Below are 25,465 nucleotides of genomic sequence, written 5' to 3' on the forward strand. Positions count from 1 at the left end.
CCAGGGCTGGGGTCCAGGGAGTCCCACAAATGAGAGTTTCCATGTGGGTGAACGTTGTGTTCTGAGCCTGGGTTTGTGTCTGCTCTGAGGGGTCCCCTGACCTGTGAAATCCCGCTGGGGATCTGTCTGTCCTGGGACATCTGTCTGCCTGGCCAGGTCAGTTCCTGTCACCTGTCCCTATGAGGAGTCCCCACGCTGGGCGTCTGAGCTAGGGGCTCACGTCCAGTGTGTAACTGGGTGCGGTGACCCTTAAGGCCCGAGTGTCCTGAGATCTGTGCAGCCTGGGGTGTCCTGCTTGCTGGGAGGAGGATGGGGACCTAGCACCCTGAGGCCACCTTCTCAATGGGACATTCATCTACCCTTCCCCCGTGTACTGTTCCCTCCTCCACTCTCCAAGGCCCCTGGCTCTGGGGTCCCTCACTAGCCCCCATTTGGGTCCCTGAGCAGAAAGATCCCAGGATGACACCCATGCTCTGTCCAGCTCTTTCCAGTGTCCTTCCCACATCCCTGGACCCAGTGCCCCAGCCTGAGACCCCTATTCCTTGGGCCTCAGCCCCTCCCTTCTCCTCAGACCCCGGGGCTCGGCTCCCTGAGGAGGGAGCTGACATCCCAGCATCCAGAGAAGAAGGGCCTGGAGGGAAGGCTCAGGATGGGAAGAGCGAGGGGTGGCAGGAGGGTCACTGAGCCCGTCCCCACCATGCCCACCAGGTTCTGTGAAGAACGACAGGCTTGGGAGTGAAGGACAGCCTAGAAAGGTGAAGGTGACAGGTTCCAGAGAGTGAGACCCCAGCCCCAGACAGGAGGGAAAAGACAAGAAAATCTGCCCAAATTTCACCGTGGACCCCGAAGAGGAGGGGAAGGGGGAGACTCACCCAGGACGGTCAGCTTGGTCCCTCCGCCGAACGGATAACACAGTGACACAGCCTCGAACATAAACCCTCCTGACACCCCCTCCACCCCCTGCCCAGGCCCACCTGCAGCTGCACAGAGGCCCCAGGGCCACCCTCCTTGTCATGGGGGCTGGTCTGTCCTCGGGGAGGCTGAGGGGGGACCCCACCCCACCAGCAACTTCAGCCCTGGGAAGCGGGGCTCCATCCTTCCCCAGGCATGGGAGGTGAAGGAGAGACATCTGGGTGTCACATCACATCCCAGGGACCTTCCTTTCCTGGAGGAGGTGGGGTCCCCTGGTCAGTAGCGTGGGGGGCGTCATGGTGGGAGGGTGAGGAGCCTGTTTAGCACCCTGAGGGGATGGAGCTGTGCTCTCTGCAGAGCGAGGCCACAGGGATTCTGGAGGCTCCAGTGCCCTAGAGGCAGGTCCAACACGGCCAAGTTTGCAGTAACTCGGTGTGTGCCGGTGTGCGCGCATGTGCGTGTGTGTCTGTGTGTGTGTCTGCCTTTCTAACCACTCGGGTCCCTGTCCTGTGTAGCTCCTACAGCAATAATCTCACTGATCTGAGATCTCATTCCAGATCTAAGATGGTGAATCAGTACACAGTCAAGTCCACGGCACCGTCCTAGACCGAAACTTGACGTTAGACTCATGGCCCCATCGACCACTCACATGGTTTTCACTGGCATTTGTGGTGGGCAGGTGGTGGGCTGGCCACCGAGAGATTGGTGAGAGCAGAGCTGGCCTCGTCCCAGGAGCCTTGAAGGCAGCCGGGACCCTCCTGACACAAGTGGGAGGAGGACTATCTAGAGGGAGTGTGGGATGAGTGACCAGGGTCAGGGACTGTGGGTCCTGTGCAGAGTGTGACCGGAATGCCTGGGGGAGGGGCACAGGGCTGTTTCCCTAGGGAGGTGCGAGCAGGAGGTGCCATGAGGGGGGTGGGAACTCTAGGACGAGGTCATGCGGAATTACCAGGGTGGGTTTTGAGCAAAAGGACACGTGGAATCGGTGGGTCATCATCTACGGAACCGACGGACTCCTGAGGGCTACACAATCCAGAATGTGACGCTGAGGATTCCAGGGAAGGGAGCTGAGGTATTGTCCTGGGGGCCCTGGCAACCAAACACTGTGACTGGGACAATCAGATGTGGAGGTGGTCCACACGGAGGAGGAAACATGGAAGAGGGTAGGGAGGGTGGACAGACTTCCATTCCTGCAGCGACCCAATTCCCTGTTCTCGAATGTTCTATGGGAGGGTCTCTGGGTGACAGTGAAACCATCAATCGTGAAATCCCCAAGACCCATCCTCTATCTTGATTTCCGGATGGATAAGAGGATTTTGGTCCCCTTTGAGGATGGTTGAGTTCAGGACACCAAATGCAGAAAGAAAAACGAGCAGAGCACGAGTTCTGAATGACAATGAGGACATTTTATTGAGAGTTGATTGGGTGCAGGAGGAAGGGCTGGGGGGACCAGGGTGGGTGGGTAGACCCTCCAGGGGTCCTGTGGCTCCAGTCCCCTGAGGATGTGAGGACCAGGACCTAAGAGCACTCAGAGGGCAACACTGTCTTCTCCACGGTTTTCCCATCGTGCGTGACCTGGCAGCTGACTCCCTTCTCATAAGATTTCCACTCGCTGGCCGTCAGGGCCAGGTAGCTGCTGGCCGCGTACTTGCTGTTGCTCTGTTTCGAGGCCTGGCTGGTCTCCACGCCCTTGGTGATGGTGGTGCTGCCTGACTTCCAGGCCACCGTCACGCTGCCCGGGTAGAAGTCATTGATGAGACACACCAGGGTGGCCTTGTTGGCGCTGAGCTCCTCAGTGGAGGGCGCAAACAGAGTGACTGAGGGCGGGGACTTGGGCTGACCTGCAAAGTGAGGGAGAGACGGGAGGTCACTGGGGCAGCGTCCATCGCGGGAGCCCCTGACCTCAGGAGAAGCGGGCACAGGTGCCCAAAGTCCAGTGCATGGATCCCAGGCGGGCCCTTGCTCCCCTGAGGTCAGGCAGCCATGGCTGGGGTCGCTCACCTTCTGTCAGGGGATCCTCAGTGCCCGACTCCTGGGAGTTCGGGGCTCCCTGGCAAGTCTCCATCTCTTCCTCATGTTCCCACGTCCCATAAACCACATCCCACCCTCTGCTCCCTGGTGCTGCCTGGCGTCCACCCTGAGGTCCCCTCTTTCCTCTGTCTGTCCTGGGCATCTGTCTGTCTGAGATCTTCCCCTGGTTCTCGTCCGGTGTCCTCATACAGGTCGTCTGTCTGTCCCCCATTCAGGTTCTCTTCCCTTTCAGGGGGGGGGGTTGTTGCCCACAGTCCCCCTGACGCCAGCCTCGCAGCCCCCAACCCTCTAGGGCTGCCACAGAGACCCCTCCAGGGCTGCCAGGGTGGAGGGAGCGTCAGCCCCAGGGCTGGGGTCCAGGGAGTCCCACAAATGAGAGTTTCCATGTGGGTGAACGTTGTGTTCTGAGCCTGGGTTTGTGTCTGCTCTGAGGGGTCCCCTGACCTGTGAAATCCCGCTGGGGATCTGTCTGTCCTGGGACATCTGTCTGCCTGGCCAGGTCAGTTCCTGTCACCTGTCCCTATGAGGAGTCCCCACGCTGGGCGTCTGAGCTAGGGGCTCACGTCCAGTGTGTAACTGGGTGCGGTGACCCTTAAGGCCCGAGTGTCCTGAGATCTGTGCAGCCTGGGGTGTCCTGCTTGCTGGGAGGAGGATGGGGACCTAGCACCCTGAGGCCACCTTCTCAATGGGACATTCATCTACCCTTCCCCCGTGTACTGTTCCCTCCTCCACTCTCCAAGGCCCCTGGCTCTGGGGTCCCTCACTAGCCCCCATTTGGGTCCCTGAGCAGAAAGATCCCAGGATGACACCCATGCTCTTTCCAGTGTCCTTCCCACATCCCTGGACCCAGTGCCCCAGCCTGAGACCCCTATTCCTTGGGCCTCAGCCCCTCCCTTCTCCTCAGACCCCGGGGCTCGGCTCCCTGAGGAGGGAGCTGACATCCCAGCATCCAGAGAAGAAGGGCCTGGAGGGAAGGCTCAGGATGGGAAGAGCGAGGGGTGGCAGGAGGGTCACTGAGCCCGTCCCCACCATGCCCACCAGGTTCTGTGAAGAACGACAGGCTTGGGAGTGAAGGACAGCCTAGAAAGGTGAAGGTGACAGGTTCCAGAGAGTGAGACCCCAGCCCCAGACAGGAGGGAAAAGACAAGAAAATCTGCCCAAATTTCACCGTGGACCCCGAAGAGGAGGGGAAGGGGGAGACTCACCCAGGACGGTCAGCTTGGTCCCTCCGCCGAACGGATAACACAGTGACACAGCCTCGAACATAAACCCTCCTGACACCCCCTCCACCCCCTGCCCAGGCCCACCTGCAGCTGCACAGAGGCCCCAGGGCCACCCTCCTTGTCATGGGGGCTGGTCTGTCCTCGGGGAGGCTGAGGGGGGACCCCACCCCACCAGCAACTTCAGCCCTGGGAAGCGGGGCTCCATCCTTCCCCAGGCATGGGAGGTGAAGGAGAGACATCTGGGTGTCACATCACATCCCAGGGACCTTCCTTTCCTGGAGGAGGTGGGGTCCCCTGGTCAGTAGCGTGGGGGGCGTCATGGTGGGAGGGTGAGGAGCCTGTTTAGCACCCTGAGGGGATGGAGCTGTGCTCTCTGCAGAGCGAGGCCACAGGGATTCTGGAGGCTCCAGTGCCCTAGAGGCAGGTCCAACACGGCCAAGTTTGCAGTAACTCGGTGTGTGCCGGTGTGCGCGCATGTGCGTGTGTGTCTGTGTGTGTGTCTGCCTTTCTAACCACTCGGGTCCCTGTCCTGTGTAGCTCCTACAGCAATAATCTCACTGATCTGAGATCTCATTCCAGATCTAAGATGGTGAATCAGTACACAGTCAAGTCCACGGCACCGTCCTAGACCGAAACTTGACGTTAGACTCATGGCCCCATCGACCACTCACATGGTTTTCACTGGCATTTGTGGTGGGCAGGTGGTGGGCTGGCCACCGAGAGATTGGTGAGAGCAGAGCTGGCCTCGTCCCAGGAGCCTTGAAGGCAGCCGGGACCCTCCTGACACAAGTGGGAGGAGGACTATCTAGAGGGAGTGTGGGATGAGTGACCAGGGTCAGGGACTGTGGGTCCTGTGCAGAGTGTGACCGGAATGCCTGGGGGAGGGGCACAGGGCTGTTTCCCTAGGGAGGTGCGAGCAGGAGGTGCCATGAGGGGGGTGGGAACTCTAGGACGAGGCCATGCGGAATTACCAGGGTGGGTTTTGAGCAAAAGGACACGTGGAATCGGTGGGTCATCATCTACGGAACCGACGGACTCCTGAGGGCTACACAATCCAGAATGTGACGCTGAGGATTCCAGGGAAGGGAGCTGAGGTATTGTCCTGGGGGCCCTGGCAACCAAACACTGTGACTGGGACAATCAGATGTGGAGGTGGTCCACACGGAGGAGGAAACATGGAAGAGGGTAGGGAGGGTGGACAGACTTCCATTCCTGCAGCGACCCAATTCCCTGTTCTCGAATGTTCTATGGGAGGGTCTCTGGGTGACAGTGAAACCATCAATCGTGAAATCCCCAAGACCCATCCTCTATCTTGATTTCCGGATGGATAAGAGGATTTTGGTCCCCTTTGAGGATGGTTGAGTTCAGGACACCAAATGCAGAAAGAAAAACGAGCAGAGCACGAGTTCTGAATGACAATGAGGACATTTTATTGAGAGTTGATTGGGTGCAGGAGGAAGGGCTGGGGGGACCAGGGTGGGTGGGTAGACCCTCCAGGGGTCCTGTGGCTCCAGTCCCCTGAGGATGTGAGGACCAGGACCTAAGAGCACTCGGAGGGCAACACTGTCTTCTCCACGGTTTTCCCATCGTGCGTGACCTGGCAGCTGACCCCCTTCTCATAAGATTTCCACTCGCTGGCCGTCAGGGCCAGGTAGCTGCTGGCCGCGTACTTGCTGTTGCTCTGTTTCGAGGCCTGGCTGGTCTCCACGCCCTTGGTGATGGTGGTGCTGCCTGACTTCCAGGCCACCGTCACGCTGCCCGGGTAGAAGTCATTGATGAGACACACCAGGGTGGCCTTGTTGGCGCTGAGCTCCTCAGTGGAGGGCGCAAACAGAGTGACTGAGGGCGGGGACTTGGGCTGACCTGCAAAGTGAGGGAGAGACGGGAGGTCACTGGGGCAGCGTCCATCGCGGGAGCCCCTGACCTCAGGAGAAGCAGGCAAAGGTGCCCAAAGTCCAGTGCATGTATCCCAGGCGGGCCCTTGCTCCCCTGAGGTCAGGCAGCCATGGCTGGGGTCGCTCACCTTCTGTCAGGGGATCCTCAGTGCCCGACTCCTGGGAGTTCGGGGCTCCCTGGCAAGTCTCCATCTCTTCCTCAGGTTCCCACGTCCCATAAACCACATCCCACCCTCTGCTCCCTGGTGCTGCCTGGCGTCCACCCTGAGGTCCCCTCTTTCCTCTGTCTGTCCTGGGCATCTGTCTGTCTGAGATCTTCCCCTGGTTCTCGTCCGGTGTCCTCATACAGGTCGTCTGTCTGTCCCCCATTCAGGTTCTCTTCCCTTTCGGGGGGGGGGGTTGTTGCCCGCAGTCCCCCTGACGCCAGCCTCGCAGCCCCCAACCCTCTAGGGCTGCCACAGAGACCCCTCCAGGGCTGCCAGGGTGGAGGGAGCGTCAGCCCCAGGGCTGGGGTCCAGGGAGTCCCACAAATGAGAGTTTCCATGTGGGTGAACGTTGTGTTCTGAGCCTGGGTTTGTGTCTGCTCTGAGGGGTCCCCTGACCTGTGAAATCCCGCTGGGGATCTGTCTGTCCTGGGACATCTGTCTGCCTGGCCAGGTCAGTTCCTGTCACCTGTCCCTATGAGGAGTCCCCACGCTGGGCGTCTGAGCTAGGGGCTCACGTCCAGTGTGTAACTGGGTGCGGTGACCCTTAAGGCCCGAATGTCCTGAGATCTGTGCAGCCTGGGGTGTCCTGCTTGCTGGGAGGAGGATGGGGACCTAGCACCCTGAGGCCACCTTCTCAATGGGACATTCATCTACCCTTCCCCCGTGTACTGTTCCCTCCTCCACTCTCCAAGGCCCCTGGCTCTGGGGTCCCTCACTAGCCCCCATTTGGGTCCCTGAGCAGAAAGATCCCAGGATGACACCCATGCTCTGTCCAGCTCTTTCCAGTGTCCTTCCCACATCCCTGGACCCAGTGCCCCAGCCTGAGACCCCTATTCCTTGGGCCTCAGCCCCTCCCTTCTCCTCAGACCCCGGGGCTCGGCTCCCTGAGGAGGGAGCTGACATCCCAGCATCCAGAGAAGAAGGGCCTGGAGGGAAGGCTCAGGATGGGAAGAGCGAGGGGTGGCAGGAGGGTCACTGAGCCCGTCCCCACCATGCCCACCAGGTTCTGTGAAGAACGACAGGCTTGGGAGTGAAGGACAGCCTAGAAAGGTGAAGGTGACAGGTTCCAGAGAGTGAGACCCCAGCCCCAGACAGGAGGGAAAAGACAAGAAAATCTGCCCAAATTTCACCGTGGACCCCGAAGAGGAGGGGAAGGGGGAGACTCACCCAGGACGGTCAGCTTGGTCCCTCCGCCGAACGGATAACACAGTGACACAGCCTCGAACATAAACCCTCCTGACACCCCCTCCACCCCCTGCCCAGGCCCACCTGCAGCTGCACAGAGGCCCCAGGGCCACCCTCCTTGTCATGGGGGCTGGTCTGTCCTCGGGGAGGCTGAGGGGGCACCCCACCCCACCAGCAACTTCAGCCCTGGGAAGCGGGGCTCCATCCTTCCCCAGGCATGGGAGGTGAAGGAGAGACATCTGGGTGTCACATCACATCCCAGGGACCTTCCTTTCCTGGAGGAGGTGGGGTCCCCTGGTCAGTAGCGTGGGGGGCGTCATGGTGGGAGGGTGAGGAGCCTGTTTAGCACCCTGAGGGGATGGAGCTGTGCTCTCTGCAGAGCGAGGCCACAGGGATTCTGGAGGCTCCAGTGCCCTAGAGGCAGGTCCAACACGGCCAAGTTTGCAGTAACTCGGTGTGTGCCGGTGTGCGCGCATGTGCGTGTGTGTCTGTGTGTGTGTCTGCCTTTCTAACCCCTCGGGTCCCTGTCCTGTGTAGCTCCTACAGCAATAATCTCACTGATCTGAGATCTCATTCCAGATCTAAGATGGTGAATCAGTACACAGTCAAGTCCACGGCACCGTCCTAGACCGAAACTTGACGTTAGACTCATGGCCCCATCGACCACTCACATGGTTTTCACTGGCATTTGTGGTGGGCAGGTGGTGGGCTGGCCACCGAGAGATTGGTGAGAGCAGAGCTGGCCTCGTCCCAGGAGCCTTGAAGGCAGCCGGGACCCTCCTGACACAAGTGGGAGGAGGACTATCTAGAGGGAGTGTGGGATGAGTGACCAGGGTCAGGGACTGTGGGTCCTGTGCAGAGTGTGACCGGAATGCCTGGGGGAGGGGCACAGGGCTGTTTCCCTAGGGAGGTGCGAGCAGGAGGTGCCATGAGGGGGGTGGGAACTCTAGGACGAGGTCATGCGGAATTACCAGGGTGGGTTTTGAGCAAAAGGACACGTGGAATCGGTGGGTCATCATCTACGGAACCGACGGACTCCTGAGGGCTACACAATCCAGAATGTGACGCTGAGGATTCCAGGGAAGGGAGCTGAGGTATTGTCCTGGGGGCCCTGGCAACCAAACACTGTGACTGGGACAATCAGATGTGGAGGTGGTCCACACGGAGGAGGAAACATGGAAGAGGGTAGGGAGGGTGGACAGACTTCCATTCCTGCAGCGACCCAATTCCCTGTTCTCGAATGTTCTATGGGAGGGTCTCTGGGTGACAGTGAAACCATCAATCGTGAAATCCCCAAGACCCATCCTCTATCTTGATTTCCGGATGGATAAGAGGATTTTGGTCCCCTTTGAGGATGGTTGAGTTCAGGACACCAAATGCAGAAAGAAAAACGAGCAGAGCACGAGTTCTGAATGACAATGAGGACATTTTATTGAGAGTTGATTGGGTGCAGGAGGAAGGGCTGGGGGGACCAGGGTGGGTGGGTAGACCCTCCAGGGGTCCTGTGGCTCCAGTCCCCTGAGGATGTGAGGACCAGGACCTAAGAGCACTCGGAGGGCAACACTGTCTTCTCCACGGTTTTCCCATCGTGCGTGACCTGGCAGCTGACCCCCTTCTCATAAGATTTCCACTCGCTGGCCGTCAGGGCCAGGTAGCTGCTGGCCGCGTACTTGCTGTTGCTCTGTTTCGAGGCCTGGCTGGTCTCCACGCCCTTGGTGATGGTGGTGCTGCCTGACTTCCAGGCCACCGTCACGCTGCCCGGGTAGAAGTCATTGATGAGACACACCAGGGTGGCCTTGTTGGCGCTGAGCTCCTCAGTGGAGGGCGCAAACAGAGTGACTGAGGGCGGGGACTTGGGCTGACCTGCAAAGTGAGGGAGAGACGGGAGGTCACTGGGGCAGCGTCCATCGCGGGAGCCCCTGACCTCAGGAGAAGCAGGCAAAGGTGCCCAAAGTCCAGTGCATGTATCCCAGGCGGGCCCTTGCTCCCCTGAGGTCAGGCAGCCATGGCTGGGGTCGCTCACCTTCTGTCAGGGGATCCTCAGTGCCCGACTCCTGGGAGTTCGGGGCTCCCTGGCAAGTCTCCATCTCTTCCTCAGGTTCCCACGTCCCATAAACCACATCCCACCCTCTGCTCCCTGGTGCTGCCTGGCATCCACCCTGAGGTCCCCTCTTTCCTCTGTCTGTCCTGGGCATCTGTCTGTCTGAGATCTTCCCCTGGTTCTCGTCCGGTGTCCTCATACAGGTCGTCTGTCTGTCCCCCATTCAGGTTCTCTTCCCTTTCGGGGGGGGGGTTGTTGCCCGCAGTCCCCCTGACGCCAGCCTCGCAGCCCCCAACCCTCTAGGGCTGCCACAGAGACCCCTCCAGGGCTGCCAGGGTGGAGGGAGCGTCAGCCCCAGGGCTGGGGTCCAGGGAGTCCCACAAATGAGAGTTTCCATGTGGGTGAACATTGTGTTCTGAGCCTGGGTTTGTGTCTGCTCTGAGGGGTCCCCTGACCTGTGAAATCCCGCTGGGGATCTGTCTGTCCTGGGACATCTGTCTGCCTGGCCAGGTCAGTTCCTGTCACCTGTCCCTATGAGGAGTCCCCACGCTGGGCGTCTGAGCTAGGGGCTCACGTCCAGTGTGTAACTGGGTGCGGTGACCCTTAAGGCCCGAATGTCCTGAGATCTGTGCAGCCTGGGGTGTCCTGCTTGCTGGGAGGAGGATGGGGACCTAGCACCCTGAGGCCACCTTCTCAATGGGACATTCATCTACCCTTCCCCCGTGTACTGTTCCCTCCTCCACTCTCCAAGGCCCCTGGCTCTGGGGTCCCTCACTAGCCCCCATTTGGGTCCCTGAGCAGAAAGATCCCAGGATGACACCCATGCTCTGTCTGGCTCTTTCCAGTGTCCTTCCCACATCCCTGGACCCAGTGCCCCAGCCTGAGACCCCTATTCCTTGGGCCTCAGCCCCTCCCTTCTCCTCAGACCCCGGGGCTCGGCTCCCTGAGGAGGGAGCTGACATCCCAGCATCCAGAGAAGAAGGGCCTGGAGGGAAGGCTCAGGATGGGAAGAGCGAGGGGTGGCAGGAGGGTCACTGAGCCCGTCCCCACCATGCCCACCAGGTTCTGTGAAGAACGACAGGCTTGGGAGTGAAGGACAGCCTAGAAAGGTGAAGGTGACAGGTTCCAGAGAGTGAGACCCCAGCCCCAGACAGGAGGGAAAAGACAAGAAAATCTGCCCAAATTTCACCGTGGACCCCGAAGAGGAGGGGAAGGGGGAGACTCACCCAGGACGGTCAGCTTGGTCCCTCCGCCGAACGGATAACACAGTGACACAGCCTCGAACATAAACCCTCCTGACACCCCCTCCACCCCCTGCCCAGGCCCACCTGCAGCTGCACAGAGGCCCCAGGGCCACCCTCCTTGTCATGGGGGCTGGTCTGTCCTCGGGGAGGCTGAGGGGGGACCCCACCCCACCAGCAACTTCAGCCCTGGGAAGCGGGGCTCCATCCTTCCCCAGGCATGGGAGGTGAAGGAGAGACATCTGGGTGTCACATCACATCCCAGGGACCTTCCTTTCCTGGAGGAGGTGGGGTCCCCTGGTCAGTAGCGTGGGGGGCGTCATGGTGGGAGGGTGAGGAGCCTGTTTAGCACCCTGAGGGGATGGAGCTGTGCTCTCTGCAGAGCGAGGCCACAGGGATTCTGGAGGCTCCAGTGCCCTAGAGGCAGGTCCAACACGGCCAAGTTTGCAGTAACTCGGTGTGTGCCGGTGTGCGCGCATGTGCGTGTGTGTCTGTGTGTGTGTCTGCCTTTCTAACCACTCGGGTCCCTGTCCTGTGTAGCTCCTACAGCAATAATCTCACTGATCTGAGATCTCATTCCAGATCTAAGATGGTGAATCAGTACACAGTCAAGTCCACGGCACCGTCCTAGACCGAAACTTGACGTTAGACTCATGGCCCCATCGACCACTCACATGGTTTTCACTGGCATTTGTGGTGGGCAGGTGGTGGGCTGGCCACCGAGAGATTGGTGAGAGCAGAGCTGGCCTCGTCCCAGGAGCCTTGAAGGCAGCCGGGACCCTCCTGACACAAGTGGGAGGAGGACTATCTAGAGGGAGTGTGGGATGAGTGACCAGGGTCAGGGACTGTGGGTCCTGTGCAGAGTGTGACCGGAATGCCTGGGGGAGGGGCACAGGGCTGTTTCCCTAGGGAGGTGCGAGCAGGAGGTGCCATGAGGGGGGTGGGAACTCTAGGACGAGGCCATGCGGAATTACCAGGGTGGGTTTTGAGCAAAAGGACACGTGGAATCGGTGGGTCATCATCTACGGAACCGACGGACTCCTGAGGGCTACACAATCCAGAATGTGACGCTGAGGATTCCAGGGAAGGGAGCTGAGGTATTGTCCTGGGGGCCCTGGCAACCAAACACTGTGACTGGGACAATCAGATGTGGAGGTGGTCCACACGGAGGAGGAAACATGGAAGAGGGTAGGGAGGGTGGACAGACTTCCATTCCTGCAGCGACCCAATTCCCTGTTCTCGAATGTTCTACGGGAGGGTCTCTGGGTGACAGTGAAACCATCAATCGTGAAATCCCCAAGACCCATCCTCTATCTTGATTTCCGGATGGATAAGAGGATTTTGGTCCCCTTTGAGGATGGTTGAGTTCAGGACACCAAATGCAGAAAGAAAAACGAGCAGAGCACGAGTTCTGAATGACAATGAGGACATTTTATTGAGAGTTGATTGGGTGCAGGAGGAAGGGCTGGGGGGACCAGGGTGGGTGGGTAGACCCTCCAGGGGTCCTGTGGCTCCAGTCCCCTGAGGATGTGAGGACCAGGACCTAAGAGCACTCGGAGGGCAACACTGTCTTCTCCACGGTTTTCCCATCGTGCGTGACCTGGCAGCTGACCCCCTTCTCGTAAGATTTCCACTCGCTGGCCGTCAGGGCCAGGTAGCTGCTGGCCGCGTACTTGCTGTTGCTCTGTTTCGAGGCCTGGCTGGTCTCCACGCCCTTGGTGATGGTGGTGCTGCCTGACTTCCAGGCCACCGTCACGCTGCCCGGGTAGAAGTCATTGATGAGACACACCAGGGTGGCCTTGTTGGCGCTGAGCTCCTCAGTGGAGGGCGCAAACAGAGTGACTGAGGGCGGGGACTTGGGCTGACCTGCAAAGTGAGGGAGAGACGGGAGGTCACTGGGGCAGCGTCCATCGCGGGAGCCCCTGACCTCAGGAGAAGCGGGCACAGGTGCCCAAAGTCCAGTGCATGGATCCCAGGCGGGCCCTTGCTCCCCTGAGGTCAGGCAGCCATGGCTGGGGTCGCTCACCTTCTGTCAGGGGATCCTCAGTGCCCGACTCCTGGGAGTTCAGGGCTCCCTGGCAAGTCTCCATCTCTTCCTCAGGCTCCCACGTCCCATAAACCACATCCCACCCTCTGCTCCCTGGTGCTGCCTGGCGTCCAACCTGAGGTCCCCTCTTTCCTCTGTCTGTCCTGGGCATCTGTCTGTCTGAGATCTTCCCCTGGTTCTCGTCCTGTGTCCTCATACAGGTCGTCTCTCTGTCCCCCGTTCAGGCTCTCTTCCCTTTCGGGGGGGGGGGTTGTTGCCCACAGTCCCCCTGATGCCAGCCTTGCAGCCCCCAACCCTGTAGGGCTGCCACAGAGACCACAGAGACCCCTCCAGGGCTGCCAGGGTGGAGGGAGCGTCAGCCCCAGGGCTGGGGTCCAGGGAGTCCCACAAATGAGAGTTTCCATGTGGGTGAACGTTGTGTTCTGAGCTTGGGGCTGTGTCTGTTCTGAGGGGTCCCCTGACCTGTGAAGTCCCGCTGGGGATCTGTCTGTCCTGGGACATCTGTCTGCCTGGCCAGGTCAGTTCCTGTCACCTGTCCCTATCAGGAATCCCCACGCTGGGAGTCTGAGCTAGGGGCTCACGTCCAGTGTGTAACTGGGTGCGGTGACCCTTAAGGCCCGAGTGTCCTGAGATCTGTGCGGCCTGGGGTGACCTGCTTGCTGGGAGGAGGATGGGGACCTAGCACCCTGAGGTCACCTTCTCAATGGCACACTCGTCTACCCTTCCCCCGTGTACTGTTCCCTCCTCCACTCTCCAAGGCCCCTGGCTCTGGGGTCCCTCACTAGCCCCCATTTGGGTCCCTGAGCAGAGAGATCCCAGGATGACACCCATGCTCTGTCTGGCTCTTTCCAGTGTCCTTCCCACATCCCTGGACCCAGTGCCCCAGCCTGAGACCCCTATTCCTTGGGCCTCAGCCCCTCCCTTCTCCTCAGACCCCGGGGCTCGGCTCCCTGAGGAGGGAGCTGACATCCCAGCATCCAGAGAAGAAGGGCCTGGAGGGAAGGCTCAGGATGGGAAGAGCGAGGGGTGGCAGGAGGGTCACTGAGCCCGTCCCCACCATGCCCACCAGGTTCTGTGAAGAACGACAGGCTTGGGAGTGAAGGACAGCCTAGAAAGTTGAAGGTGACAGGTTCCAGAGAGTGAGACACCAGCCCCAGACAGGAGGGAAAAGACAAGAAAATCTGCCCAAATTTCACCGTGGACCCCGAAGAGGAGGGGAAGGGGGAGACTCACCCAGGACGGTCAGCTTGGTCCCTCCGCCGAACACATTACACAGTGACACAGCCTTGAACATAAACTTTCCTGACACCCCCTCCACCCCCCTGCCCAGGCCCACCTGCAGCTGCACAGAGGCCCCAGGGCCACCCTCCTTGTCATGGGGGCTGGTTTGTCCTCGGGGAGCCTGAGGGGGGACCCCACCCCACCAGCAACTTCAGCCCTGGGAAGCGGGGCTCCATCCTTCCCCAGGCATGGGAGGTGCAGGAGAGATATCTGGGTGTTACATCACATTCCAGGGACCTTCCTTTCCTGGAGGAGGTGGGGTCCCCTGGTCAGTAGTGTGGGGGGCGTCATGGTGGGAGGGTGAGGAGCCTGTTTAACACCCTGAGGGGATGGAGCTGTGCTCTCTGCAGAGTGAGGCCACAGGGATTCTGGAGGCTCCAGTGCCCTAGAGGCAGGTCCAACACGGCCAAGTTTGCAGTAACTCGTGTGTGTGCCGGTGTGCGCGCATGTGCGTGTGTCTGTGTGTGTGTCTGCCTTTCTAACCACTCGGGTCCCTGTCCTGTGTAGCTCCTACAGCAATAATCTCACTGATCTGAGATCTCATTCCAGATCTAAGATGGTGAATCAGTGCACAGTCAAGTCCACGGCACCGTCCTAGACCGAAACTTGACGTTAGACTCATGGCCCCATCGACCACTCACATGGTTTTCACTGGCATTTGTGGTGGGTAGGTGGTGGGCTGGCCACCGAGAGATTGGTGAGAGCAGAGCTGGCCTTGTCCCAGGAGCCTTGAAGACAGCCGGGACCCTCCTGACACAAGTGGGAGGAGGGCTGTCTAGAGGGAGTGTGGGATGAGTGACCAGGGTCAGGGACTGTGGGTCCTGTGCAGAGTGTGACCGGAAGGCCTGGGGGAGGGGCACAGGGCTGTTTCCCTAGGGAGGTGCGAGCAGGAGGTGCCATGAGGGGGGTGGGAACTCTAGGACGAGGTCATGCGGAATTACCAGGGTGGGTTTTGAGCAAAAGGACACATGGAATCGGTGGGTCATCATCTACGGAACCGACGGACTCCTGAGGGCTACACAATCCAGAATATGACGCTGAGGATTCCAGGGAAGGGAGCTGAGGTATTGTCCTGGGGGCCCTGGCAACCAAACACTGTGTGACCGGGACAATCAGATGTGGAGGTGGTCCACACGGAGGAGGAAACATGGAAGAGGGTAGGGAGGGTGGACAGACTTCCATTCCTGCAGCGACCCAATTCCCTCTTCTCGAATGTTCTCTGGGGGGTGTGTTCCTGGGTGACAGTGAAACCATTCCTCACAAGAGTCCCAAGACTCCATCCTCTGTCTTGATTTCTTAAAGGATAAGAGGATTTTGTTCCCCTTTGAGGATGGTTGAGTTCAGGACACCAAATGCAGAAAGAAAAACGAGCAGAGCACGAGTTCTGAATGACAATGAGGACATTTTATTGAGAGTTGATTGGGTGCAGGAGGAAGGGCTGGGGGGACCAGGGTGGGTGGGTAGACCCTCCAGGGGTCCTGTGGCTCCAGTCCCCTGAGGATGTGAGGACCAGGACCTAAGAGCACTCGGAGTGCGACACTGTCTTCTCCACGGTTTTCCCATCGTGCGTGACCTGGCAGCTGACCCCCTTCTCATAAGATTTCCACTCGCTGGCCGTCAGGGCCAGGTAGCTGCTGGCCGCGTACTTGCTGTTGCTCTGTTTCGAGGCCTGGCTGGTCTCCACGCCCTTGGTGATGGTGGTGCTGCCTGACTTCCAGGCCACCGTCACGCTGCCCGGGTAGAAGTCATTGATGAGACACACCAGGGTGGCCTTGTTGGCGCTGAGCTCCTCAGTGGAGGGCGCGAACAGAGTGACTGAGGGCGGGGACTTGGGCTGACCTGCAAAGTGAGGGAGAGACGGGAGGTCACTGGGGCAGCGTCCATCGCGGGAGCCCCTGACCTCAGGAGAAGCGGGCACAGGTGCCCAAAGTCCAGTGCATGTATCCCATGCGGGCCCTTGCTCCCCTGAGGTCAGGCAGCCATGGCTGGGGTCGCTCACCTTCTGTCAGGGGATCCTCAGTGCCCGACTCCTGGGAGTTCGGGGCTCCCTGGCAAGTCTCCATCTCTTCCTCAGGCTCCCACGTCCCATAAACCACATCCCACCCTCTGCTCCCTGGTGCTGCCTGGCGTCCACCCTGAGGTCCCCTCTTTCCTCTGTCTGTCCTGGGCATCTGTCTGTCTGAGATCTTCCCCTGGTTCTCGTCTGGTGTCCTCATACAGGTCGTCTGTCTGTCCCCCGTTCAGGCTCTCTTCCCTTTTGCGGGGGGCTTTGTTGCCCACAGTCCCCCTAACACCAGCCTCGCAGCCCCCAACCCTCTAGGGCTGCCACAGAGACCACAGAGACCCCTCCAGGGCTGCCAGGGTGGAGGGAGCGTCAGCCCCAGGGCTGGGGTCCAGGGAGTCCCACAAATGAGAGTTTCCATGTGGGTGAACGTTGCGTTCTGAGCCTGGGGTTGTGTCTGCTCTGAGCGGTCCCCTGACCTGTGAAGTCCCGCTGGGGATCTGTCTGTCCTGGGACATCTGTCTGCCTGGCCGGGTCAGTTCCTGTCACCTGTCCCTATCAGGATCCCCACGCTGGGCGTCTGAGCTAGGGGCTCACGTCCAGTGTGTAACTGGGTGCGGTGACCCTTAAGGCCCGAGTGTCCTGAGATCTGTGCGGCCTGGGGTGACCTGCTTGCTGGGAGGAGGATGGGGACCTAGCACCCTGAGGTCACCTTCTCAATGGAACACTCGTCTACCCTTCCCCCGTGTACTGTTCCCTCCTCCACTCTCCAAGGCCCCTGGCTCTGGGGTCCCTCACTAGCCCCCATTTGGGTCCCTGAGCAGAAAGATCCCAGGATGACACCCATGCTCTGTCCAACTCTTTCCAGTGTCCTTCCCACATCCCTGGACCCAGTGCCCCAGCCTGAGACCCCTATTCCTTGGGCCTCAGCCCCTCCCTTCTCCTCAGACCCCGGGGCTCGGCTCCCTGAGGAGGGAGCTGACATCCCAGCATCCAGAGAAGAAGGGCCTGGAGGGAAGGCTCAGGATGGGAAGAGCGAGGCGTGGCAGGAAGGTCACTGAGCCTGTCCCCACCATGCCCACCAGGTTCTGTGAAGAATGAGAGGCTTGGGGGCAATGGACAGCCTAGAGGGTGAAGGTGACAGGCTCCGGAGAGTGAGACCCCAGCCCCAGACAGGAGGGATAAGACAAGAAAATCTGCCCAAATTTCACCGTGGAACCCGAAGAGGAGGGGAAGGGGGAGACTCACCCAGGACGGTCAGCTTGGTCCCTCCGCCGAACGCAGCACACCGTGACACAGTCTTGAACATAAACCTTCCTGACACCCCCTCCACCCCCTGCCCAGGCCCACCTGCAGCTGCACAGAGGCCCCAGGGCCACCCTCCTTGTCATGGGGGCTGGTCTGTCCTCGGGGAGGCTGAGGGGGGACCCCACCCCGCCAGCAACTTCAGCCCTGGGAAGCGGGGCTCCATCCTTCCCCAGGCATGGGAGGTGCAGGAGAGATATCTGGGTGTCACATCACATCCCAGGGACCTTCCTTTCCTGGAGGAGGTGGGGTCCCCTGGTCAGTAGCGTGGGGGGCGTCATGGTGGGAGGGTGAGGAGCCTGTTTAGCACCCTGTATCCCCCAATGCAGTTTATCTAAATCAGAAGATAACCCTTTGCATTGGGAGAAGAATTTTTTTAATTGAGCGGTGGAACTATTTGGTCATGGTTGTGTTTAAGGTGTGCACATAAGATTTTTGAAACAAAATTTAACAGAACAGCAATATAAATTCAACACTTATTTCTGATTAAATAAAGCAAATATGCAACCTTTTATTACGTTAATTATCTAAGGAAACATCCTCAACTTGATAAAGAGTATCTCCCAAAACTTATAGCAACCTTCACATTTAAAGGTAAAACCATCTTAAAGGTCAGGATTCCCACTCTTACTTTTATTATTCATCATATTCTACAGATTCGAGCCCATGAAGTGAGATGAGGTGGGGCAAAGAGTGTGTTAGGAAAAATGAGATAAAATTGTTCTTTGCAGATGATGGGCTAGTTTACTTCAACAAACAAACAAAACAAAACCCAAGACAATCAGCTGAAGGACTATTAGAACTAATACAAGAATTAACCAAAATGATTGAACACAAGAGCAATAGGTAACTATTGAGGAGATGAAATTTGGGAAACACTGACAACCTCAATAAAAATTCTATTAAAAGTTGTAGGAATAAACTTAACAGAAAATGTGCAAGATTTGCATGGATAAAATATAACACAACTTGACTAATGGACACAACAGCAAAGACATCAGTTCCCCTCAAATGAATCCATATACTTCATGAAATTACAAGCACAACATCAAAGGAATAATTTTTGAAAATTAGTGAACCGATTCTGAAGTCCAACAGTAAGAATAATGATGGAGAAGAGACACAAATATTCTGAATGAGAATAATAACGACGAGGTTCTTCTTTACCAGGTACAGAAACACATTGTAAAGCTACAATAATTAAAACAGGGTGGAAAGGATGTGGGAATTGATCATTAGATCAACAGAACCACAGAGAGGATGTGATAAATCCATAATTCAGTATTGGATAAAAGCTATGTTTGTATTCAACAAATATATGATGATTGGCTCTCCATTTGGAAAATATATAAGGTTATATTCCTACCTACGCAAAAATAAACTCCAGGTGAAGTAAAAAAAACACCAAAACAATGAAAATACCTGAATAAAATAGAAAAAAATAGAAATGAATATGCCTTCCCTATGTTTACCACAGATCACAGACACTGTAAAGAAAAATCACCAATCTGACATATAAAAATTAAAAAGGTTTTATGGTGAAAGACCCCACAAACAAAAAGTGTAAAACAGATCAGGGAAAAATATTTACAATGTACATGCTTAATAAGGGGTTACTATCCCAAATAGATGGAGAGTTTCTTATGGATCTTTAAGAAAATACAACCAAACGAACGAAAAATAAACCAAGCAAAATTATGACTGGTGAATTCACAGAAGAAATAAAATCAGTCAATAAAAATATGAAAGAAAAATAAGTTTTACCAACGATCAAATAAACAAACACATTTGTTCTCATTTTTGCTCATCAGACATGCAAAATAAAAAAAGATCCACCCTGTCACATTATTGGCAACAATGGAGAGGGAAAGGCACTGTCATTCACTGTGGTGACAGTAAGTTGGAACAGACTTTTGGGAGGACCACTGGCATCTCCTACGACAATTTCAAAGCCTGTTCTCTCTGATCCAGCAATCCCACTTTTAGGCATCTATCCCGTGGAGATACACAGTGTACTTAGTATGGATACACAGCTACACACGTTGGGGGTCTCCATGTAGCATCTCTTGTAATTTACATTTTTAAGTGGAAACAACCTAAATGTTCATTAACAGGGGAATCATTAAAGACATGCTGCTTCATCCAAACTTTGAAGTCTTACAAAGCTGTGTGGAGAACATGGGGGATTCATATGGGCTGATACAGAAAATCTCAACAGACTGTTGAAAAAGCTAGTTGCAGGCTAATATACTTCTGTGCTTAATCTTTTTTTAAAACACATAGTACTCTGGTATTAAAAATTATTTTCGAAGATAAAAATGAAATATATCTTCTTGTGAACATTTTCATAACTACAGAAAATTATAAAGTAAAAAATTGAAACTAGATGAAATCCCACCTGCCAGAGACACACCATTGACATTTTTCTACATTTTCTGACAGGCTTTTGAAAATGCACGCATACTTTAAAAACCCAATTTCAGAAATACAATTTTGGAGGTTTGTGTAAGATTCCTTATGATGGATATTCCATGCTGTATTTTGTCACACCCTTTCTGCTGGATATCTAGGTTATTTCCAGTTTTCTCCCATCATTAATAATGCTGAGTTTCTTGCTTGTAAACCTTTGGTTACATCTTTGGTTGTTCCCCCCACCCTCTGCTCAGGATGAATTCCTAGAAGTGGAATTACACAATTTAAAGAAATACGCTTTCTTTTATGACTCGCTGCGTATTGCTAAAAAGGGTGTACATTTTAGTCTTTTATAGACAGTTCGTGACTGTGCCCGTTCCTCCCCATCATGATAATGTCACTTTAAATTCACTTGCCAGTTCCATAGGAGGTATTGGTACCTGGTCACCATGGACCAGCACCCCCTCCCCATCCCCTTTCCACTGCCCCTTCTCCATCCTCTAATCTGGCCTCACACTGGTCTCCGATCTGGAGCCATTTTTTCAAAACACTAACCTGACTCTGACAGCTCCCCACTTAAATCCTTCAGTCACTCCTCCTGGACCCCAGGATAAAGGATGAGGTGTACAAGACCCCAGCAGTCTGCACCCCGCTCTCCCCGGCTCTGGAGGCTCCCTGCGGGCCTGTGCCGCCTCACTCTCCTCCTCGGACCCCCCACCATTCCCTCTGCCTGGAGCGCCCCGTCACGTGTCAACACCCTGGATCTGTAAGACCAGCTCGGGCATCCCCCCTCCCATCTTACTGCTCCTAAAATGACCCATGGGTCTGCCCAATGCCTGGATATGACCCCGCTTGGTTCAGGCTTGGCCCCAGTTAAACACTCAGGAATTTAGTTGAGGAGTTGGCCTCCTTGGGGGACACCAAGCCAAACCCTTGCTTCCTTCTCTGGACGCCTTGTAAACTGCCCCTTCTCTTGCACCATTTTCTTAAAACACAGGACATGCAGGTGCCTGTTCAGTCCCGGGATTTCCACAGTCCTGGGACCGTGCCCATGTGTTGTGTGAACTTGGGCAGGTTGCCTCACTTTTCTGGACCTCTATCCCTGTCTGTAAGATGGGGATGATGGCAGGACCTGCCTTGTGGGGCTGCTGCCCCTAAAGTGATTAGTGTCTTCTGGGTACGTCCTGCCCCCGCTGCCCTGTTTCTCCCTGCTCAGAGGTCCAGGGCGAGGCAAGTGAGGCACCAGTCTTGCGCACAAAACTTAAGGGGCACCAAAAAAATCCAGTCATTGAGATAAATAATACTTTAATATAGTATTAAGGAAGAAAAATCAATACAAACAAATTCACACTAGACAAAATGTCAACACTTTAAATAAAGCCACTGTCTGCTCAGGCCCCTTCTTTACGGATGATTCTCCCTTCTTGCCCCTCTCTTCTATAGTCATTCACCCCTGCACCCCGTCAAAGGGACCTCCAGTCCCCCTGTACCACAACTCCCTCAGCCTCTTACCTGTCCCACAGTCTCCAGAGGCTGGAGGCTTCCCGGGGCTTCCATGTGGGGGGCCATGCTGCCATCGGGGGCAGGCCCAGTACTATTAGAGGCCAGGGCTGCCTGGGGACAGAGCTCTGACCCCTGGGGTGTTCATGGGCCCACCTGGCCTGACCTGGGCCTCATGTGCCCTCAGGGTCAAAGGCGCCTCGGCCAACCTGCTGGTGTGGGCTCCCTGGAGGGGGATCGGCAGGTGCCCCCAGTTCCCCTTGCTGGCAGTGGCCGTCCCAGTGCATCCTGGCCCTCGTGGCCCTGTCCTCTGCCTGGGCCTTTTCTGTCCCTGCCCCCAGCACCTGGCCCCCTTCAGGATCCATGGCTGTTACTCCTGGGGCCTCTCCCAGGGGGGCCTTTGCTAACTGCTCTGCTGTGGTCAGGATCCAGGGCTCAAGGGCTTCACAGCAAAGCCCGCCCACCAGCCCCGCCCCCGGGTCCCTGGGTCGGGCACACCTGCCCTATTCTCCTTCCCTGTTCTGCAACTGCGTCCCTGGGCTGTGGAGCATCTCCCTGGGGCCTGGAGGAGCCGGGGAGGGCAGCCGAGTTCCCGTGGAATAAGTCAGTGAGGCCTGAGTGCATTGGGCTGGGGCTTCTCTTCTGACCAGTCCTCTGGCTTGGTCCCTGCAGCCTTCACTCCGGCCAGTCAAGATCGCCCTTCCTTGGTTGGTTTGGCCAAGCCTGGCTAGTGTCTCTGGTCAACTCCTCACTCAGCTTCTCAGCCAGGCAAGGGCCCTGCGGGAGTGATTCTATACCCCTCGTTCAAGGAGAAACGTCAAGTCATGAATGTTGACACCAACCAGACCGAGGTTCCCTCTGGGCCTCAGTTTCCTTATCTGTAAAATAGGGGCAGTTCCTTTGCCGTAGGAAGGCCTTGAGGATCAGTGTGATCACGTGTCTGCTTAGGCTGGGGTCCGTTTTGAAGCCCAGGGAGATAACACACGATCCAGTGATGAGAGGGATGCTGTTTATCCAGTGCTGACAACCGGGCCGGCTCCCTGCTGAGCTGAGATTTTTGTTTTTCTCCCCTGTTTGAAGATGAAGAAATTGATGTTCAAGCAGCTGCCATACTTTCCTGATGCCACACCATCAAGAGGCCTGGCCCTCACGCAGCTCCAGGGCATGCCCCTCCCTCTAGGTCCTGGTGCTGTCAGGCTGCCCGGTATAGGAAGAACTCCAAGTGGCAGGTTGCAAGTTCCCACTTGTCACAGCCAGCACCTACCCTCTGGCTTTCCAGTTGCTCTCTGGCCACAGGAGCTCTAATACCTATGTCAACTTAAGTCCAGCTCTGCAGCCCTCCCAATCTTCTGTTTCAGCAAATCTGAAAGAGGCCTCCCAGGGATGGACCCCAAAGTGACTTTCCTGGGAGGGCCCTTTCAGAGGTGTCTGGCCTGTGATTTTTTTTTTGCGGTACGCAGGCCCCCCACTGCTGCAGCCTCTGCCGTTGCGGAGCACAGGCTCCGGACGCGCAGGCTCAGCGGCCAGGGCTCACGGGCCCAGCCTCTCCGCGGCATGTGGGATCTTCCCGGACCGGGGCACGAACCTGCATCGGCAGGCGGACTCTCAACCACTGCGCCACCAGGGAAGCCCGGCCCATGTTTTGAGGCCGATGCTCCTTAATTTTCCTGCTTCATTTGGTGAAAATCAGGCCAGCCTGTTCCATGGGATGCGTTAACAGGCACACAGCTTGGGACTTCATTTTCTTCATATAGATAAGGGTCCCTGGGAGACAATGTCCACGGATCTCTGTATTTCTGCACGTCTCACGAGCAAAGGAATGGATTGCCTTTGTTTTGGATAATCTTTTCGAGTATGTTTGTGTAATGAATGACCCTGGAGGGTAGAGATAGCTTCTCCCTCTGGAGCAAAACATGCTTACTGTCCGGCAGAAAAGATTTGGGGTCCCCAGCTTGGATGTGCAGGTGTCTCCTGGCCCCTTTGCATCACCCTGTGGGGCTCAGAGAACCAGCGCAGGATGATGCTGATATGCCGGCTGCCTCTCTTGCTGGGAGTAACATGCTGGCCTTTGTCTCCAACCCAGCATCTTGTGTCCGCCAGCATCTGTGCAACTGCGGCAGGCTCACTTTCTAGCTTGCGGGCAGGAACAAATCCCAGACCCTCCACAGCTCTTGATAATGACGGTTGTGATGGGGGAAGGAGGGAAGGAAGGTGATGATGGTGATCAAAACCTCACAGTTTGACCAAACTCATAAAGCAGCTTTGGAGGAACCCCAGGCTGCCGGGCCGGGTGCTGAGGGCTGGACTATAGCGCACACACAGACAGATCCCTGGCCTTGGACATGGGCCAGGCATTGAACAGTAACGGGGTGTGGGTGCCCTACCAGCCATCATGCAGGATATGGGGGAGCCCCTGGGAGGCCCTGATTCAGTCCAGCTTCTCCCCATTGTGGTGACTGGCCCACTCCAGCCTGGGACCTGGGCCCCTTGCACCTTGGGGGCTGCGTTGCCCCTGCCCCAGAGTCCAGGCTGAATCTGCTCCCTCCCCGCACCCCTGTGTGGGTGTGACACTCACCCACTGCCCGGGGCCCAGAAGCTGTGGTCCCCCCCACCCACTGGGGATAGCCCCAGATTTCGGGGAGAAAAAGGGGCTGTCCCTGAACTCGGTGATTCCAGTTGTGCCCCAGCCTCCATCCTGTACCTGCCACGGTCTGGGCAGCCGCCACCGCAGACCACATCCTCCTGTGGTGGCTGCAATCGGAAATCCTGGTCTGGCTGGACGCTGGGGACCCTCGGGGGATGGGCAGGGCCTTCCCAGCTGGTGCAGCTGCAGCTCTGGCCGCCCAGACTTGTCCCCACCCCCTCCCTGGACTGAGAATCGCCGAGGGCTGGATTCAGGCTAAGCCAGAGAGGTCTGGGTCCAGCTGTCCTGCTCAGCAGATCCCCTGCTCAGGGTCCCTGGCTCCTCTGTGCCCCGCCCCCACCCATCTCCCCTGGAGTGGAGGGGTGTGTCATGTCCAGTCACTTCTGCCCTGCTCCCGTGTCAGGGGCACCCCCTGCCTCCTGCTGGTCAGCCCCCTGCCCATTCTCCATCCCACAGGCCCCAGACACCTGCCTATAGTCACAGTGGAGTCTTCTCTCCCAGGCCTAGGTCTCCCCAGCTCCCCACTCCCCACCATCCCCAAAACTTAAGCGGTTGGTCCTTCTCTTAACATCTTCAGTGTTTTACTCTTGGGGTCTGGAGGGTCTGAGGCAGAGGGGGACAAAGTGTCAGTCTGGAGATATGACAAAGCTTCTGGAATCAGGATCTGGCTCTGTGGTTCCTGAGCCCCCTCTGAAGGGTGCCCGGGGAACCCTGAAGATCCCAGCTCCTCTGGCGATCCTGGGGGTGCAGCCCCCCACCTGCACTGTCCTCCAGCAAATGGGGAGAGAATCCTACTGCTTCTGGAGACGTCACAGACTCACCGACCTGGTAGCTTCTACGGATGAAGAAACTGAAGCACAGAGAGGGAGAGTTTCTTTCCTAAGACACACAGCTACTTGGTGTAAAGACCGTGTCCTGGGACTTACCAGTACCAGCCGGAGACCTGGGAGGACCAGCCTTTTTGGACATGGGGGTGGGACCCAGCCTGGAACTGGGGGCTTTGGAAAATTTCCATGCTTTAACCTCTAACTCTCGCAGTCCAGCCACCGGGGATGCAGCCCGAGGAGGAGGGCCCGGTACAGGGCAGCAGAAACCAGCTGTCAAGGGAGGCAACGCCCAGAAAATGTGGCTCGTGGGAGGCGTGAGACCTGAGGGTGGGGGCGGGGGGTTCCCGTGACGGGGAGGAAGGGGTGCAGGGGCTGGACTCTGTTCTTCATCTTCCTGGAGTCCCGGCTTGTCCTGGGGTGGGGGTGCTTAAGGTGAGTCACACCGGTGCATGGTCAGATCCTCACTTTACTTACTGTTTCAGTGCTTTACTCATATGGATTTTGGGGGGCTTTAATTTCAATTTTTAAAAATATTGCATTAAATATTATTTATCTTTTTTTTTTTTAATTTGGCCGTGCCATGGGGCTTATGGGATCTTAGTTCCCCAGCCAGGGATTGAACCCGTGACCTCGTCAGTGAAAGCATGGAGTCTTAACCACTGGACCTCCAGGGAATTCCCAAAATATTATTTTTCTTGATTACTGAGTTTTGG

At 56.9% G+C, this 25,465-nt stretch overlaps 5 gene segments (V, D, J or C); all 5 read right to left on the bottom strand.

The window, feature by feature from the left end:
• LOC309970609 (Ig lambda chain C region-like) overlaps positions 1 to 933 on the bottom strand; it is a 2,842-nt gene extending 1,909 nt beyond the window's left edge. Inside the window, exon 1 of the C gene segment in view lies at positions 873 to 933.
• Positions 1 to 14,075, bottom strand: part of LOC309970980 (Ig lambda chain C region-like) — a 52,203-nt gene extending 38,128 nt beyond the window's left edge. The window contains exon 1 of the C gene segment in view: positions 14,015 to 14,075.
• LOC309970610 (Ig lambda chain C region-like) lies at positions 2,431 to 4,209 on the bottom strand. The segment is given in 2 exons: positions 4,149 to 4,209; positions 2,431 to 2,753 (listed from the first exon to the last, which is right to left on the bottom strand).
• Positions 5,573 to 7,495, bottom strand: LOC309970611 (Ig lambda chain C region-like). The segment is given in 2 exons: positions 7,435 to 7,495; positions 5,573 to 6,029 (listed from the first exon to the last, which is right to left on the bottom strand).
• Positions 8,859 to 10,780, bottom strand: LOC309970613 (Ig lambda chain C region-like). The segment is given in 2 exons: positions 10,720 to 10,780; positions 8,859 to 9,315 (listed from the first exon to the last, which is right to left on the bottom strand).
• Positions 14,076 to 25,465: the final 11,390 nt, after the last annotated feature.

Source organism: Leucopleurus acutus (assembly GCF_964270905.1).
Source record: "Leucopleurus acutus genome assembly, chromosome: 13".
NCBI lineage: Eukaryota > Metazoa > Chordata > Mammalia > Artiodactyla > Delphinidae > Leucopleurus > Leucopleurus acutus.